The sequence below is a fragment of the Hyaena hyaena genome, unplaced genomic scaffold, assembly GCF_003009895.1.
Source record: "Hyaena hyaena isolate Hyena2069 unplaced genomic scaffold, ASM300989v1 scaffold_39, whole genome shotgun sequence".
NCBI classification, from domain to species: Eukaryota; Metazoa; Chordata; class Mammalia; order Carnivora; family Hyaenidae; genus Hyaena; species Hyaena hyaena.
The window spans coordinates 5,335,836-5,340,806 of record NW_024080671.1 but is presented as its reverse complement, the minus strand read 5'-3'; positions in this window follow the sequence as shown (position 1 = coordinate 5,340,806).

Below are 4,971 nucleotides of genomic sequence, written 5' to 3'. Positions count from 1 at the left end.
GGGTGGGCGGGCGGGGCGTGGCGCACGGTTTTGGTCCGTTCTCAGGTCCAGGTCACCTCCCCAAGGCTTGCGCACCAAGTCTGGCTGGTTTGCAAGTGAGAGTCAGGTTAAGTGTGAGGATAGATAGTTATTCTATGGAAAACACCCCCTGGCTTGCATATCAGACCCTGAATCTAATCTATTGGGATCAGCCTCTAGAGAGCCCTGGTCGTTTGACTTATAGCTGTTTTTCTTTTTCTTTTCTGTTCCTCCAGGTGCGTAAATCTCACCCAGGATGGCCCATGGAGCTCAAAATACGAGAAGCTCTGAGCAGGAGGCCACAGCGCATCTTACTCGGAGTCTCGTCCCAAAGTCGTCTCTGTTCTCAAACTGAGGTCTCTGCTCGCCTTCCGTGTTTCCTGTCGAGGACACTGCTAAGCCGTCATTCACTTTTCCTTTCCCTCATCCTCTCTATTCAAGCCCTGGGGCTTTGACTTCTGTAGGTGTTTCTCCCCTTTGTCCACACCCCTGGCTCTGGCTTTTACCTCTTCTCACCTGGGCAACACGTGGCATCTCGCGGCACGCGCTGCCCACGGTTTTCCCCACTTTCAGGGGGCACAGCTCTAATGCACTGGCAAATGCAAATACGTCTCTCTCCACACCTCCTCCCGCCTCCTGCCTGGCGTCACCTCCCGGGTCCCCAGACACAGACTCAGGGGCCCCCCTGCGCTGACTGCTTGTCTGTTCCCGAACACACACTGGCGCTGGGTCCTTTGCACAGTCTGGTCCCTCTGCCTGGTGCACCCTTGCCAACTTCTGTCAAATTTCTTTTCCTCCGCCATATCAGACCCCTCCTCTCCTCCATAAAACTCTGATGTATGCCCTTAAAGACCCATCAGAGTAGGCTCCAGGAGGGCAGGGACCAGGCCTCTGTTGCACGCTCGGTACGTACCCTCCACAGGCTAGTACCGCCCTGGAGTCTGGTTACTCATCCGGTCCCATCGCTTCTGTCCTTCAGCTGCACACCCTCCCCGCCCCCCACCACTGCCCACAGGCCGGGACCTCACCGCGTCCCATCTGGATGGCCACAGCAGCCCGCAGGGGCCGCCTGCCTTCCAATCCACCATCACGTTTCTTTTTTTTTCTTTTTTCTTTTTTTTAATATTTCTTATTTATTTCTAGGAGAAAGAGAGAAAGACAGCATGAGCAGGGGAGGGTCAGAGAGAGAGGGAGTCACAGACTCTGAAACAGGCTCCAGGCTCTGAGCTGGCAGTCAGCACAGAGCCCGACGCGGGGCTCGAACCCACGAACCGCGAGATCATGACCTAAGCGAAAGTCGGACGCTCAACCGACTAAGCCACCCAGGCGCCCCCCACCATCACGTTTCCAAAAGTCAGATCAGCATCACACCCCACTTGTTCCCCACTGTCTTCCACACACAGCGTGCCCCTTGGCCCGGAGTCCCAGCCTTCCCTGCCTCTTCTTTGGCCCGTCTCCTCCCCTCACCCCTGCTCTGGCCGTGCTCCGCCGTGGGCAGTGCTCTCACTGGGCCACCCCCTTCAGTTGTCCCTGGCTTCGTTCCGGCCTGTGTGTCCTAGAGGCCCATCCTCGAATTCTCTGGCTAGCACAGACCCATGGCTTCTTCAGAACCTGTTTCACAGTCCCTCCCCCCTTTTCTGAGCTCTTGAGATCTTCATTCACATTCCTGAAGCTTCCGGTGGGCAAAAGCTCCCTTTTAAAAAGGCTGCTGGTTAGGGGCGCCTGGGTGGCTCAGTGGGTTAAGTGTCTGACTTCAGCTCAGGTCGTGATCTCGCAGTTTGTGGGTTCGAGCCCCGCATCGGGCTCTGTGCTGACAGCTCAGAGCCTGTCTTTGGATTCTGTGTCTCCCTCTCTCTCTCTGTCCCTACCCAACTCACACTCTCTCCCTCAAAAATAAATAAAAATTTAAAAAAAACATTAGAAAAATTAAAAAATAAAATAAGAAGGCTGCGGCTGCTCTCCTGAGTGTTGACGCCCTCAGTGAGCATTGTTCTCATGATTTCCACCCTGTTTTCTAACACAGATATGTGACATTCTCCACCCCCCTCCAAACCCGCCTACAGTTGGAATCCACTGGTCTCAGTGAGCCCTGAGCACTTTCTAAAGCCCTGTGACACTCCAGCGCCCGCGGGACCAAAGTCCACCCCTACTACTTACAGCGTGGGGGAGGGGAAACGAATGGGCTGCTAGGAAACACCCATGGAAGATTGTCCTTTTCAAATTTTTTAAATGTTTTTTATTTATTTCTGAGAGAGAGAGAGAGAGAGAGAGAGAGAGAGAGAGAGAGAGAGAGAGACAGCTTGAACAGGGGAGGGTCAGAGAAAGAGGGAGATATAGAATCTGAAGCAGGCTCCAGGCTCTGAGCTGTCAGCACAGAGCCCGACGCGGGGCTTGAACCCACGAACTATGAGATCATGACCTGAGCTGAAGTTGGACGCTTAACCGACTGAGCCACCCAGGTGCCCCTAGATTGTCCTTTTCAGAAGTCCATCCCGCTAGGATCGCTCTCAGAGCCCCCACCCCCACCCCCGTGCTTCCCATAAGATGTCACTTTGTGCAACTGTCATTCTGCATGCATTTGTCAGTGCAGGGCTCTCCCATTGGCGTACAAGGCCCAAGACAGCCGAGTCCCTGTCCGGCTCACGCGCTGCTCTGTGGTTGGTACCTGGCACGGTGCCGAGTGGCGGCAATGGTACCCAGATGGGCAAGTGCCTGATAGAATGCAGACTTCAGAGCCCAGTCCATTCCGCCTTCCCAGCGCCATAATACACGGCCTCTGTCCACCATTCCGTTTCCATCCCGCAGGCCCTTAGCACCCAGAGGTGCTGGCTCTTGGGCCTCTGCTTTGGGGAGTCAGGGAAGGGCCAAAGGGGTGGTGGTCTGGCCCTGGGGGTTACCGGCAGTCACCTGGGCCTCGCCTGTCAGTGTCATCCCAGGGGCCTCTAACAAAGGGCCGGGGAGTCCATAGTCCCCCATGGTAGCCAGAGAATGTGGGACAATGACTCCCCCGCCAGCTTCTTGGGCCGTTGCAGCTGCAGGCTGAAGCTTCGTCAGCCGGGAGCCTCTATACTTATCAGTCGGGTCAGCTGAGCAGAACAGAACCCGGAGAAGGGGTACATTCTCCCGCAGGTGCGCACAGACAGAAGGGGCCTGTCCTGTGGTCCCTGGGGCCCGGTCGCTGCTTCTGCCACTCTCTGACCCTGATCGGCTGTGTTCCTGCACCCAGGCCCCGCTAAACTGACATTTCGCATTCCGCGCGCAAGGGAGAGGTGGGTTTTCCCAGGAGCCTCTGGTTTTCCAGTGATGCTTCGTGGTTTTGTTTGGCTCCTCTTGGAAGAGGCTAAACAGCAGATGAAGCTGATTTACGAGGAGGTGAAGGTCATGGCTGTAAGGGCGGGCAGTGCCGGGCATCACATCCACAGGACTCCCACCGCCCTTTGCCCAGCGATGTTGGGGGCCCTCCTCTCCCGCTCCCCATCCCTGCGGGGGGGTGGCTCTCTGTACCCACAGCAGGTCCCAGCAGGACCTGGGCATGCCTACATCAAAGGCCCAAAGTCTGCTAGACCAAAAGAATGTTCTCCCTTGGGGCTGATTGTCCCAGCCACGCATCAAGGGTCCGTCAGTGTGCCCGGGCTGAGGCCACAGAGTGCTGTGACTTTCTCCTGCAACATTTCATTTGAATTGTTTTTTTTTTTTCCTCTAAGCCAGGGTTTCTCGAACTCAGCACTATTGACATTCTTTGTAATGAGGCCCGTCCTGTGCACTGTAGGATGCTGGGAAACATGGCTGGCCTCCACCCTCCGGATACCAGGAGCACCCCCAACCACTTATGTCAATCCAGAATGTGCCTAGACATTGCCCAATGTCACATCGGGGGCAAAATCACCCCCAGATGAAACCACCGCTCTGCAGGCAGCTCCGGGACTCCCCGTGTCCTCACATAGACAGGCACTGATCACGGGAGACTGTACAGAAGGAGGCGTGTGATGTGCCCTGGGCTCAGAGGGCAGTGCTGGGCAGGGAGCAGAAACATGGCCGGCTCGCCCCTCTTGCTGGGACTCAGGCATCGCTCCCTCCCTCTGTCTCATGTGGCACATCAGTGACTTGGGAATCGAAGATGGGGACAGCACTCCTTCTGGGGCTCTTGTGAAGGTCAAGCACCAATGAATATGTCCCTCGATGATTATTTTATCAAAGTCCAGCCGCCGTGTAACTTCATGTTTTTCCTTTAGTCACTAAGGATGGCTGGCCCTGGGCCCCTTCCCAATAAGATTCTTTTTTTCTTTTTTGTAATGTTTGTTTTTGAGAGAGAGAGACAGAGCACAAGCAGGGGAGGGGGAGAGAGAGAGAGAGAGAGAGAGAGAGAGAGGGAATCTGAAGCAGGCTCCAGGCTCTGAGCTGTCAGCACAGAGCCTGACGTGGGGCTTGAACCCACAAATGGTGAGATCATGACCTGAGCTGAAGTCAGATGCCTAACCGACTGAGCCCTCCAGGTGCCCCCCCCCCCCTCCGGGTGGGAACCTTATTAAGAAATAAGATTCTTAACACAGGCAATTTTTAGAAGGGCACTTTGGGTCCCTGTTAGGACCATCCAACACCTACAGAATGAACAGTGGCTGAGGGATCTCGGAGGTGCTCTCTTGCTTACAGGCATTTCCGGCAACGGTTGCTGAAAACTCAGTTGTGCCAGAGCCACTGCCCTTCCTGGAGCCCCCATGGGCCCTGCACGTGCCTGGCTTACTGTCGATGGCCATGCAGGGTGGGGACCGAGCTGCCGGGGCTCCTGTCCCTGCTCTGCCCTGCGTTAGCTCTGTGACCCACACCTCCCCCAGGATCAGACTATTCCTCTGCAGAGTAAGGGCCATCAGACGACAGACCTTCTGGGGATTTTGTAAAAGGAATTAGATGAGGTAACACGGAAAGCGCTCGGCACAGGATATACAATAAGCGCTG